General features: G+C 43.1%; 1 protein-coding gene across 1 annotated transcript in view; it reads right to left on the bottom strand.

Annotated features, from left to right (window-relative positions):
- Positions 1 to 14,091, bottom strand: part of FAM161B (FAM161 centrosomal protein B) — a 224,201-nt gene that overhangs the window by 115,678 nt on the left and 94,432 nt on the right. The gene's annotated exons all lie outside the window — the stretch shown is intronic.

Genomic DNA, 14,091 nt, shown 5'->3' with positions numbered 1-14,091 from the left:
ACCTATTTCCCAGGATGAGTGCAGCAGTCTGCTGCTTAGCAATCCTTTCCATCTACTTTCTGAAAATAGTGCTTTAATTGAATGTTCTCCCTGACTGAGAGTCATTCCATACTGTTGCCAAGGATTTGGTTGCACATTGCGTTTTAGACTAGTTGCACTTGACACCCGTTTCAGTTTATTTTCATTCCTGATTTAATTATACATACCCCTTCCCCCTCCTCTTCCCTAGGGACGTCCTTCACCTCCCACATGTCCCCGCACATCGACTTAGTGTCAGAAGATATTACTGTAACACTGGTTTAATGGATTTTGTGTTCAGATGGATAAAATGGTGAAATCAACTAAAGGAGGTATGCTTCTAATAATGTTTATTAGGGATATCAAAAAAAATGGGCAGCCTGACCAGGCAGTGGCGCAGTGGATAGAGCATCGGACTGGGATGTGGAGGACCCAAGTTCGAGACCCCGAGGTCACCAGCTTGAGCGCGGGCTCATCTGGTTTGAGCACAGCTCACCAGCTTGAGCCCAAGGTTGCTGGCTTGAGCAAAGGGGTCACTTGGTCTGCTGTAGGTCAAGGCACATATGAGAAAGCAATCAGTGAACAACTAAGGAGCCGCAATGAAGAATTGATGTTTCTCATCTCTCTCCTTTCCTTTCTGTCTGTCCCTATCTGTCCCTCTCTCTGACTCTCCCTGTCTCTGCCACACACACACACACACACACACACACACACACACACAAAAGGGCAATGTCTACAGTTGTGAATGGGTAACTGATGAAAAACTGGAGTTTGCTGCTCATGTGACATGGGCCGTTCACATGCACGTTAGTGAGCACCTCCCGGTTCCAGTTACTTTTCTCCTTGTGAGTAATTATAGGCATCATTCTGAAGAGAAAGACATGTGAGTAAGTAACTTAAATACAATCTTTTTTACTTCTATATCGCCACTCCAGCTCTATACCTTTTTAAGAAACAATCTCTCTCTATAATAAACACTGAGACAGGGTGTTGATAGCATCACCACTGAGTCTGGTTCTGATGAGAATGCATCCTGAGGTATGGATTGGCAGCTCTTAATACCCCAAGCTCTTGCCCACTATTTCTTCAGTGGCCAACAAGGCAAGGAGTAGCTGGGACCAGGTATTAGGAGTCTTTTCTGGAGTATCAGAGGCTCCCTGAGAGAATCCTCACAGGACTTAGTGGAACATCTGGGAGAGAAATGAGAACTATTTAAAAGAAGTGTTTGAGTGGCCCTGGCCAGTTGGATCATTGGTCGAGCGTCAGTCTGACATGTGGATGTCCCAGTTTCGATTCCCGGGCAGGGCACACAGGAGAAACACCCATCTGCTTCTCCACCCATCCCCCTCTTGTTTCTCTCTCTCTCTCTCTTTCTTCTCCTCCATTCCTATAGCCATGGCTCAATTAGAGCGAGTTGTCCCTGTGCACTGAGGGTGGCTCCATGGCCTCGCCCTCAGGAGCTAAAAAATGGCTCTGGTTGCTGCAGAGCAAGGGGCCCAGATGGTCAGAGCATAGCTCCCTAGTGGGCTTGCTGGGTAGATCTCAGTTGGGGTGCCTCCCCTCCTCTCACTAAATATAAAAATAAATAAAAATAAAAAATAGCCTGACCAGGTGGGGGCGCAGTGGATAGAGCGTCGGACTGGGATGCGGAAGGATCCAGGTTTGAGACCCCGAGGTCGCCAGCTTGAACACGGGCTCATCTGGCTTGAGCAAAGAGCTCACCAGCTTAGACCCAAGGTCGCTGGCTCCAGCAGGGGGTTACTCAGTCTGCTGAAGGCCCGCGATCAAGGCACATGTGAGAAAGCAATCAATGAACAACTAAGAAGTCGCAACGCGCAACGAGAAACTGAAGATTGATGCTTCTCATCGCTCTCCGTTCCTGTCTGTCTGTCCCTGTCTATCTCTGCCTCTGTAAAAAAATAAAAAATAATAAAAAATAAAAGAAGTGTTTGAGGCTATATGATGCTGGGACTCATTTTCTCCTCTCTTTTCACAGATTGAATGTGGAAATAGAAAAGGAGAAGGAAAAATGCAAACAACAGCATTTCAGGTTATTCCTATGGTACATGTCTTTTCTCTCTAAGCAGTAATTAGGCAAACTCCTGTTTTAAGATTTTTCTGAAGTGACAGGATCAGAAGAGAAGGGGTTATTATTGCAGTAATATATGCTTTGTTTCCCCATTACTGAAGGAGAAAACTTCCTGGGGATGAAATTCAACACCCAGTTTTACAACAGCACTGCATACTAACCCATGTCAAAATGCAAAATCAATCTAGTTAAGAAAGCATCCAGGTTAAATTAAATAAGCCATGGTAATGATATAGGCTTATGTTATGAGGATTACAAATTCTTTCCTAAATGTTAATTAAGGTTCTCAGGAATTCTGGTGGTAAATATCAAGGTAGTCACTTCATAGGTGAAAAAATTAAGACAAGAAGACTCTGTGTTACGGGTCCAGAGGTGAATGAGAAGTCATAGAGAGGACGTAGATACTGAATTCCTGGTTTCGGCCCCTATCCTCAACTGCTTATCTAATGCTTCACACTCTGACCACACAGCTGAGAGGTTTGACTGCAGACAACTTGAACTGAAAAGAAAAAGCACCTAGTTTTTTCATTAAATCCCAAGTACATATTGCACAATTTATATGTCAAAGACTATGCTGGCCACTGAGGCTCTAAAAATGAATAAAATACAGTCCCTAAGTTCAAAAATTTCAAGTCTAACTAGGAAACATGCAAATTATTGTTAAATGGGGCAAAAATATACTTACACAGTGCAGAGAGGCAACAAATGCACTTATTTCTAGTAATAACAAAATAAATGTCAAAACATTGGAGTGTCATTTTATCCCATTATTGCAATCACCATTTACCAGGCCACTGAAATGTTCCCACCAAAATTACCAACGAGCTCCCTGTGGTTAAATAATCAGAAAAAGAGGAAAAATAAATTTTCCTTTACTGTTCTGAGCTCTTAGCTGAGACCTCTGTAGTAAAAGACAGATTAACAAGAGCAAAGCAAACAGAAGTTTATTAACATGTATATCTCCTGTCTACATGGGCGATCTCTAGGAAAACTGAGTAACTCCCTGAGGTGGCTTAGAATTCAGGATTAAATACCATCTCATAGGGAAAGGAGAGGAGGGATGCAGGTCCCTTAGGGGAGAGTAAATGATTTTTAGGAAAGATGAATGGGCCCTTAAAAAAATAGATAGGCCTGACCAGGCAGTGGCGCAGTGGATAGAGCCTCGGACTGGGATGCGGAGGACTCAGGTTCGAGACCCTGAGGTCGCCAGCTTGAGCGTGGGCTCATCTGGTTTGAGCAAAAGCTCACCAGCTTGAACCCAACGTCGCTGGCTCCAGCAAGGGGTTACTCGGTCTGCTGAAGGCCCGCAGTCAAGGCACATATGAGAAAGCAATCAATGAACAACTAAGGTGTTGCAACGAAAAACTAATGATTGATGCTTCTCATCTCTCTCCATTCCTGTCTGTCTGTCCCTGTCTATCCCTCTCTCTGACTCACTCTGTCTCTGTAAAAAATAAATAAAATTAAAAAAAATAGATAGGAGGTGTGATGGTTTCTGACAAAGTTTGTCTCCTCTTCTGTTATGAGTCAATCTTCCCTGGTTGACAAAACTCTTGTGGACAGAATTTGAGTTCCTTTTGGAGTATCTGTCCTTTTTTTTATTTTTTTATTTTTATTTTAGAGATAGAAAGAGAGAGAGAGAGAGGGAGTAAGGGAAAAGGCAGACAGGGAAAGACAGGAAGAGAGAGAAATGAGAAGCATCAACTCATAGTTGTGGCACCTTTGTTGTTCATTGATTGAATTCTCATATGTGCCTTGACCAGGGGCTCCAGCCAAGAGACTGATGTCTTGCTTAAGCCAGCGACCTTGGGCTCAAGCCAGAGACCTTGGGGTGATGTCTATGATCCCAGGCTCAAGGCAGCGATCCTGCACTCAAGCTGGTGAGCCTGCGCTCACGCTGGCTACCTTGGGTTTTGAACCCGGGTCCTCTGCATCCCAGGCCGACACTATCCACTGTGCCATCACCTGGTCAGGCTGGAATATCTGTCTTTAGGCAAATGAGGGAGTTCAGAGGAAGCCTTTTCTTGTATTTACCGTTTTTCAAGTGCTTACAGCACAAAATAAGTAATATGCCAAAGCAGCATGTTTTGGAGTTGTGTGTCCCGAACTCCTACAGGCATTTTGGGGTGGCATATTCTGCTACCCTTCAGGTTCCAAAGCTACAACTCAGTTCTCATTTCCTTGGCCCTTCTGCAGGTTGGACACTGTTGATTTTGTACACTGTTGATTTTGTGCTTGTTTTTTTTTTTTTTTTTTTTCTTTCTGAAGTTGGAAATGGGGAGGCAGTCAGACAGACTCCCGCGTGCGCCCGACCAGGATCCACCCCAGATGCTCTGCCCATCTGGGGTGTCGCTCTGTTGCAACCAGAGCCATTCTAGCGCCTGAGGCAGAGGCCATGGAGCCATCCTCAGTGCCCAGGCCAACTTCGCTCCAATGGAGCCTTGGCTGCAGGAGGGGAAGAGAGAGACAGAGAGGAAGGAGAGAGGGAGGGGTGGAGAAGCAGATGGGCGCTTCTCCTGTGTGCCCTGGCCAGGAATCGATCCCGGGACTCCTGCATGCCAGGCCGACGCTCTACCACTGAGCCAACTGGCCAGGGCCTGTGCTTGTTTGTTTTTTTTCATTTTTTTTTTTTCTGAAGCTGGAAACGGGGAGAGACAGTCAGACAGACTCTTGCATGCGCCCGACCAGGATCCACCCGGCACGCCCACCAGGGGCGATGCTCTGCCCACCAGGGGGCGATGCTCTGCCCCTCCGGGGCGTCGCTCTGCTGCGACCAGAGCCACTCTAGCGCCTGGGGCAGAGGCCAAGGAGCCATCCCCAGCACCCAGGCCATCTTTGCTCCAATGGAGCCTTGGCTGTGGGAGGGGAAGAGAGAGACAGAGAGGAAGGAGGGGGGGTGGAGAAGCAAATGGGCGCCTCTCCTATGTGCCCTGGCCGGGAATCAAACCCGGGTCCCCCGCACGCCAGGCCGACGCTCCACTGCTGAGCCAACCGGCCAGAGCCTGTGCTTGTTTTTGAAGTACTCTCTTCCCTTGACCTTCATAACATTCTGTTATCTTGGTTTTCCTTCCACCTCTTGGATCGTTGTCTCTTTGCTTTTTGCAGACTCTTTGCTCTGTCCATTCTCTTCAGAACTGTGTCCTGAGCTTTCTCCTTATATTTCGCTCTATTCTTCTTTCTGAGCAACCTTATCTCACTCCATGAACCCTGACTATTGGATCTGTATCTCTAATTCAGCTGTCCGTCTTGGACTCCAGATAGACTATAAACCTCTGCCCATTGGCTATGTCCACTTCAATATTTTATCAAGTCCTCTTGATTTAAAATCTTAAACATCTGGTTCTGTACTTTCTCTCTATTTCCACTACCATTACCTTCATTTAGGTGACCATTATTTTTTGGTTAGCCTCCCTGCCTCCAGTCCCACCCACTTATAATTCACTCTCTTAATTCTAGCCAGGATGACCTCTTTAAAATCAAGTATGATTGCCTGACCTGTGGTGCTGCAGTGGACAAAGCATTGACCTAGAATGCGGAGGTTGCCAGTTCAAGGCCCCTGGCTTGCCCGGTCACGGCACATATGAGAAGCAAGAGAAGCAACTACGAGTTGATACTTCCTGCTCCTCCCGCTGCCCCTGGCTTTCTCTCTCTCTCAAATCAATAAAGTTTTTTTAAAATAAATATAAAAAAATGAATTTAAAAAATCAAATATAATCAAGTCCAAATCTTTAAAACCAAACAACACATTTTTAATAGTTTCTCCACTGTTCTTAGGAGAAAACTGAAATTTCTGAACATAGCTCACAAGGCTCTGTGTGCCATGGTGGTTCCTTTTACTTTCTTTTTTTTTTTTTTTTTTTTTCATTTTTCTGAAGCTGGAAACAGGGAGAGACAGTCAGACAGACTCCCGCATGCGCCCGACCTGGATCCACCCGGCACGCCCACCAGGGAGCGATGCTCTGCCCATCCTGGGCGTCGCCATATTGCGACCAGAGCCACTCTAGCGCCTGGGGCAAAGGCCACAGAGCCATCCCCAGCGCCCGGGCCATCTTTGCTCCAATGGAGCCTCGGCTGCGGGAGGGGAAGAGAGAGACAGAGAGGAAAGCGCGGCGGAGGGGTGGAGAAGCAAATGGGCGCTTCTCCTGTGTGCCCTGGCCGGGAATCGAACCCGGGTCCTCCGCACGCTAGGCCGACGCTCTACCGCTGAGCCAACCGGCCAGGGCCTCCTTTTACTTTCTTTATCTCATCCCTTCCCATTCTCCCCTCTCAAACTTCTTGCCTCCATCATACTAAACTTCAGCTACCCAAACATGCTGTGCTTTCTCTTACCACTGGACTTCAATATGTAGTGTTTCTACAGTCTGTACTCCATTCCATTCCACTTCTCTATCTCCACTCTTACCCTAATTTAGCCTCAGGTCTTTCTGATTTCAGCTTAGATAACACTTCCTCCTGGAGGTCTTTCTCCACTCTGAAGTCAGGGGTACATTTTTCTTCTATGTGCTCCGGTTACATTCTGTGCTTCCCCTCCAGTAGCCCTCACAGTGCAATATCGTAACTGCCTAATTACTTATCCTAGTCCCTCCTAGACTCAGCTTGGTGAAGGGAGGGTATATGCTGGTCTTGTTCAACGTTGTATACCACAATGCCTGCATGTAATGGACAATATCTCATTATTTTCTCAGTGGATCAATGAATGAAGCATTTATTGCCAATCTCACTCCTTTTGGAAGACTTCCTTATCTTCTCAACTGGATTGTAAACTTCCCTGGGTCAGGAACTCTCACATATAATATACCAGTAGCATTTACTGCGGTGTTAAGCATACAAAGGCATTCACTTACTTGTTTATTAATTTTACAAAATATATATGGTGTGTTTACAATGTTAAAAGTAAATGCGGTGTTTGAGAGGAGGAATGTTGGAGAGGAGGGAGCTGAAAAATGAGTATGACTTAGCCTGGCTTGTGGTGGCACAGTGGATAAAGCATCAACCTGGAACATTGAGGACACAGGTTAGAAATTCTAGGCTTGCCCAGTCAAGGCACATATGACAAGCAATCAATGAACAACTAAAGTGAAGCAACTATGAGTTGATGCTACTTGTTCCTCTCCCCTCCTCCTCTCTCTATAAAATCAATAATTAAAATATTTTTAAAAAATGGATGTGATTTATATTGTCTAAGTACTTCAATTTTTTATATCATGTAGTGGATGTAGAGATGGCCTTAATCACAGAGAAAACCTTATATATTACCTGCTTAGTAATGGATATTTGTTATCTTTCCAGTTGCTAAGGGAGCAAGGAACCAAGGCTTAAAAATAGATTAAAAAAAAAAAAAAAGTATTTTACATGGAGGAGCAAGAAAAGAGCAGGAGAGAAATAATAGGACTAAATAGTCCCAAGGGACCAGGTCTACAGCCAGGGAGAAGCTGCCTCACATATTGTGCAATATGCATGGTGTGGCAGAAATGAGATGAAAGCATACCCTTCTGTTCTATTAAAGAAGAAGTATTTTTTTTTAAATAAAATGATATATACAAATGCAAAGTTGACATGTGTCCAAGATTTTATTTAACTCATTAATTAATGAGGGAATTAGTAAAATACTACAACTGATTCAAAAGATAATCCAAAGAAGTAGACACATATATAATCAGTGGTGCTGAAATTCAATTGATTAATAGACACAACACTAGTTTCTTAGGTGAGGGGAAAAGAGATCAGTTGCACTCCAAAAACATCTTGCGTTTATATTTCTATGGACAAGAATCTTTTGTACTGCTACTATTTTTTTGTTTGTTTGTTTGTTTGCCACTCACAAAGTTGTAAAATAGCTCAAAGACAGTGAAAGGTAGAAATAGTCTGCTAGACTGGGCACCTAGTAATCTTTACTGCCTTGTTTAAATTCTTTCACAATTTTTCTTGACACTAAATACATCCCTCAACTTGTTGTCCAACATAAAGATTCACTGTGTGAAGGCTTAGTATTGCTTGGAAAAGGTTTAAGAAAAACAAAGGATTTGACCCTGGTTGGTAGGCTCAGTGGTAGAGCATTGGCCCAGCATGTGGATATCCCGGGTTTGATTCCAGGTTAGGGTACACAGGAGAAGCACCCATCTGCTTCTCCACCCTTCACCCTCTCACTTCTCCCTCTCTTCCCCTCCTGCAGCCATGGCTTGATTGGAGTGAACTGGCCCTGGGCACTGAGGATGTCTCCATGGCCTCTCTGTCTCAGGCACTCATAAGAGCTCGTTTGCTGAGCAACAGAGCAACGCCTCAGATGGGCAGAGCATTACCACCCAGTGGGCTTGGTGGGTGGATCCCGGTCGGGGCACATGTGGGAGTCTGTCTCTCTGCATTCCCTCCTCTCACAGGATTTAAAATAATAATAATAATAATGACAACAATAATAAAAGAGAAACAAAGGGTTTGATGATTACATTAATGATACAAAATGTGAGAGTTCCTCAGATAAGACCATAAAGTGGAATAAAAATCTAGTGCTTTAGCCTGACCAGGCAGTGGTGCAGTGGATAGAGCATCGGACTGGGATGCAGAGGACCCAGGTTCGAGACCCCGAGGTCTCCAGCTTGAGGGCGGGCTCATCTACTTTCAGCAAAAGCTCACCAGCTTGGACCCAAGGTCGCTGGCTCAAGCAAGGAGTTACTCAGTCTGCTGAAGGCCCGCGGTCAAGGCACATATGAGAAAGCAATCAATGAACAACTAAGGTCTCGCAACAAAAAAAAACTGATGATTGATGCTTCTCATCTCTCTCCGTCCCTGTCTATCCCTCTCTCTGACTCTCTCTCTGTCCCTGTAAAAAAAAAAAAAAAAAGTCTAGTTCTTTATAGGTGCTTGTTTGCTCTAAAAGCCAACCTGACCCTTTTCTTTGAGATGTAATTCTTTGTCCTTCTTAAAATAATATATCTGGTGTTTAATAGTTTTTAAAATTATAAAATATTTTACATATACAAAAAGTTTATAGAATAATATAAGAAAATACCAATACTGACTACTCAGTTAAGACATACAATACAGGCCCTGGCCGGTTGGCTCAGTGGTAGAGCGTTGGCCTGGCATGCAGGAGTCCCGGGTTCGATTCCCGGCCAGTACACACAGGAGAAACGCCCATCTGCTCCACCCCTCCCTCTCTCCTTCCTCTCTATCTCTCTCTTCCCCTCCCATAGCCAAGGCTCCACTGGAGCAAAGTTTGCCCGGGTGCTGAGGATGGCTCTGTGGCCTCTGCCTCAGGCGCTAGAGTGGCTCTGGTCGCAACAGAGCGACGTCCCGGATGGGCAGAGCATCGCCCCCTGGTGGGCATGCCGGGTGGATCCCGGTCGGGTGCATGTGGGAGTCTGACTGCCTCCCCGTTTCTGGCTTCAGAAAAATACAAAAAAAAAAAAAAAGAAAAGAAAAAAGAAAAAAAAAAGACATACAATCCACAATTAGATTTGTCTTCCTCCCTAATATTATTTCTATCCCTCCAGAAGTAACCTCTCAATATGGATTGGAAGTTTATCATTTGCATTGGTGCGTGTTTTTGTGCTTTTACAACATAAGGTGTATCCATAAACAGCATACAATATTGTTTTGTATGTTTTTAAAGTTGATATAAATGAAATCACACTGCTGCTTCCTTCTGTAACTTGCTTTTTCTGTTCAACACTATGTTTTTCAGATTTTAGGTTTGGTACTATTTTTGTTAAAGATGATAGCTTAGAAACCAGTGTTTTTTTGGTAACAAGAATGGAAATCAGTCATCATTTTTACCATTATTCATTTTTATAAAACTCCTGGTCATATATCCATAGAAACAGTACATAAAAAGAACAGAGGTGATCAACTGATGGCAATATTTTAAATAATTTGGAAAAAATGTTCTAGGAAGGTAGCTATTTTCACCACTACATACTTAAATAAATGGTAGCTTAATTTACTACTATTTAAAAAACTAATCATATTATTTTATCAATTAAGTCATATAGCTTTTCTCTTTTTTTTCCTCTGTACAATGAAGGAGTTGAGTTAGATTAGGATTCTCCAGATTTTTACTTTATTTTATTTTATTTTTACTCCATGCCTCTTTTGATGTGCACAAAAATCTCAAATCCCTCTCTAATATTATCTGGAACTTAAAAATAAACTAAACAGGTCCTGGCTGGGCAGCTCAGTTGGTTAGAGCATTGTCCCAATATGCCAAGATCCTTGGTCAGGGCAGCGGTGGGATTCAAATAATTTAACAACTGGTTCTCTGCCCTAATGACTGTTTTAAGTATAAAAAAATTATATACCAAAAGGTAGTTTATTATTTAATGCATTTAATACTTAAATAAGGACAAGAGGCACACAAAACTAGATTATGTTATGACTTTTAAAATACTAATGAAAAAATATTAAATAATACCTGACAAAAAACAATAAATCTGTTAAGATATTTTTATATTGCTTCTTGATTGGCGTCCTCACTTGCAATTTTTTTTCACCTGTGGATGAAATGAACATTACTATGGATGCTTGGAATATGCTGTTGCTCAGATGAACATTAAAAAAGAGTAAAAGATGTAAATTTGTGATTTTCACATTGGGCATCTGCTCAGGTACCCACCTTAGAGAGAACCCTGATTACAAATGCCATTTTAACAACTGGTTCGCCAAACTCAACAAAAAATTAGGTATCGGTTCTGCCAAATCGGTGTGAACCAGCTGAATCCCACCACTGTGTCAGGGCACATACAAGAATCATCCAATGAATGCATAAATTAGTGGAACAACAAACTGATGTCTTCTTCTCCCCTTCCTTTCTCTCTCTCTCTTTAAAACCAATTTTAAAAATTAAAAATAAAATAAACAGAGTTCCAGTTATGGACAAGTGGGGAGATTGGCAAATACATTCCCTTAAAAACCAACTGTAAAGCTGGGCAAAATGAGCACAAATAACCATTTCGTGCTCCAGAAACTGACCAAAGGCATACAACAACCTGAGAAGCATTTATGCTTAAAGAACTGCTGAACTTTGGGTGAGAAGAGTAGGAATCTGAGGTGCTCTGGCCTGGGGCTACTCTTATCCCCTGCCCCTGCCCCGACCACCTCAGCTCAATATGTGGATTCTCTGCTAGGATGGGACAGGCCATGGTCACTGGCAGCTTTTCTGCTGTCTTTGAAGTGGGACACTTTATCTGGAGCAGTGGACAATGCCCACACCCAGAGGCACTGTCAGTGGAGGTGACATCTTCCATGCAGGTGAGCAAGAGGAGGCCAAGGGGCGGCCCTACTAGCCTGTGGCTGCAGCTGTGGTTGGGGTATGCATATCTGTGGCTGTGGCAGCATATGTGCATAATGGAGACCAAAGGAGGCCCAAGCTATTCACACATGCTTGGCTGACCCTGGGATGCACATACATGCAAGGCAGACTAAAAAACACCCTACTGAAAAGAAAACTTGAGGCATACTTGAAGACAGCCTGAATTTTGCATGTGTTTCCTTAAACATGCATAGACCTAACAACAGAGGAGAAAAGACTACTAGTTTAAGGTGTTTGAGCACACTTGACATTTATCATTAAGCAAAATAGTCCTTTCTTGGCATAACACCTCTTGTACTTTTGGTTGAATCCAGCTTAACAGGAAATTCAAACAGATTTCTTTTCTTCTTTAACAAAGAAGATTTTAGGGTACACACAGAGAATGTATGACCCGCATATACAGTTAATCCTTGAACAATAAAGGTTTGAATTGCACTGGCCCACTTATACACATATATTTTTCAATTGATCCGTGCAGTTCAACCTGCATTGTTCGACTCAAAGCAAAAACTTTCCATTTGTCTATTTATTATTGGTATAGATTAATGAGTTGTTGTTTTTTTTAAGTGAAGGAGAGAGAGACACAGACAAGGATAAACAAACAGGAAGGGAGAGAGAAGAGAAGCATCAAGTTGTAGTTGTGGCACTATAGTTATTCATTAATTGCTTTCTCATATGTGCTTGGAGAGGGGAGCTTCAGCTGAGCCAGTGACCCCTTGCTCAAGCCAGTGACCTTGGGCTTCAAGCTAGCAATCTTTGGGCTCATGTCAGTGGCCTGGGTCATGTATATGATCTCTTGCTCAAGCTGGTGACCTTGGGCTTCAAGCTAGCAATCTTTGGGCTCATGTCAGTGGCCTGGGTCATGTATATGATCTCTTGCTCAAGCTGGTGACCTTGGGCTTCAAGCTAGCAATCTTTGGGCTCATGTCAGCGGCCTGGGGTCATGTATATGATCCCTTGCTCAAGCCGGTGACCCCATACTCAAGCTGGTGAGCCTGCACTCAAGCCGGTGACCTCAGGGTTTTGTACCTGGGTCCTCAGCATCCCAGGTTGATGCTCTATCTATTGCATCTCCATCTGGTCAGGCAATGACTTTCTACTTTTATAATGTTTATAAATCATTATCACAATTACTTTGGTGCTCAAGTTGTCCCAGAGTTAACCAGTAGAATTCCTTTCAAACTGGCTTCTGTGTCCCTTTGATATTCTTCATCAGTTTTTGGCAAAGCTTCCTTAATTTCTTGCAGAAAAGATGTTCCAGGTTCATCTGAAGTCAGATGATTTCTTCAAGGAACCCTAATTCTCTTTTAGTGTGCATATTAGCTGCTACTGCATAACCAACTACCCAAGAATTTATCAGCTTAAAACAATAATAATTATCTCACACAGTCTCTTCTGAGGTTCAAAAATTTGGGAAAGGTTAAGCTAGGTAGCTTTCACCCAAAAAGAACTCTCCTTTACTGAGGTCACAATTAAAGACACTAATTTCTTTTTTTTTTTTTTTACTTTTTTTTTTTTTACAGAGACAGAGAGTCAGAGTGAGGAATAGACAGGGACAGACAGACAGGAATGGAGAGATGAGAAGCATCAATCATTAGTTTTTTGTTGCGACACCTTAGTTGTTCATTGATTGCTTTCTCATATGTGCCTTGACCGCAGGCCTTCAGCAGACCGAGTAGCCCCTTGCTTGAGCCAGCGACCTTGGGTCCAAGCGGCGAGCTTTTTTTGCTCAAGCCAGATGAGCCCGCGCTCAAACTGGCGACCTCGGGGTCTCGAACCTGGGTCTTCCGCATCCCAGTCCGACACTCTATCCACTGCGCCACCGCCTGGTCAGGCAAGACACTAATTTCTTGACGTTTTTGGAATGGAAACTCATTCTGGGAAGAAAATCACACTTGATACATGGAGTTCTCAGGCCCTAGAATCAAGAGAGTCAAAACTAATTTAATATTGCAGCATCTGTTCTATTTTGAAAAATTAAGATCAAGTTCTAGACTACCTTTATTTTATGCTATTACTTTTAGACTGTTTGAGCATTTTTTAATTTAAAAAATTGATTTATTTTAGAGAGAGGAAGGGAGTAATAGAAATGTCTATCTGTTCCTGTATGTGCCCTGACTGAGGATTGAACCCACAACCTTTGTGTCTCCCTCTAACCAACCAACCTATCCAGCCAGGGTAAGCATTTTCTTTTTCATCAGTTGGCTCAAGTTATCACAACAAAAGGTTATTGAAGGTCCACTTGTACAAGACTGATAAAAGAGATAAGCTCTAGACTGATAAAAGAGATAAGCTCTGACCTATAGGAATTTGCAAAGTAGTATAATTCTCTTTTCCTGAAGCTTTCTCAAAGAAGTAAAAATTTTAGAGGTGAAGCTACCAGGAGCTCCAACATGTTTAATGATTCCAACATGTTTATAAATCATTATCATAATTACTTTGGTGCTCAAGTTGTCCCAGAGTTAACCAGTAGAATTCTTACCCCCTTGCTCACCATTCTAGTCACCTTTCAGCTATGTAAAAAGCAATTTTTTTCACCTGCCAAATCAGGATAGCCTTTCTTTGGGTCCCTGGGTTTCCAAAGCTGTCCTAGGAATAAGCCTTGCTCAACCCAGTTCAGCACAAAAGGAAGCAATTAATAATTAATGAAATTGAGAAGTCTGCCCACACTGGGTAATCC

The sequence above is a fragment of the Saccopteryx leptura genome, chromosome 6, assembly GCF_036850995.1.
Source record: "Saccopteryx leptura isolate mSacLep1 chromosome 6, mSacLep1_pri_phased_curated, whole genome shotgun sequence".
NCBI classification, from domain to species: domain Eukaryota; kingdom Metazoa; phylum Chordata; class Mammalia; order Chiroptera; family Emballonuridae; genus Saccopteryx; species Saccopteryx leptura.
Note: the sequence above shows the minus strand (reverse complement) of the source record. Positions and strands in the feature narration are given on the sequence as shown.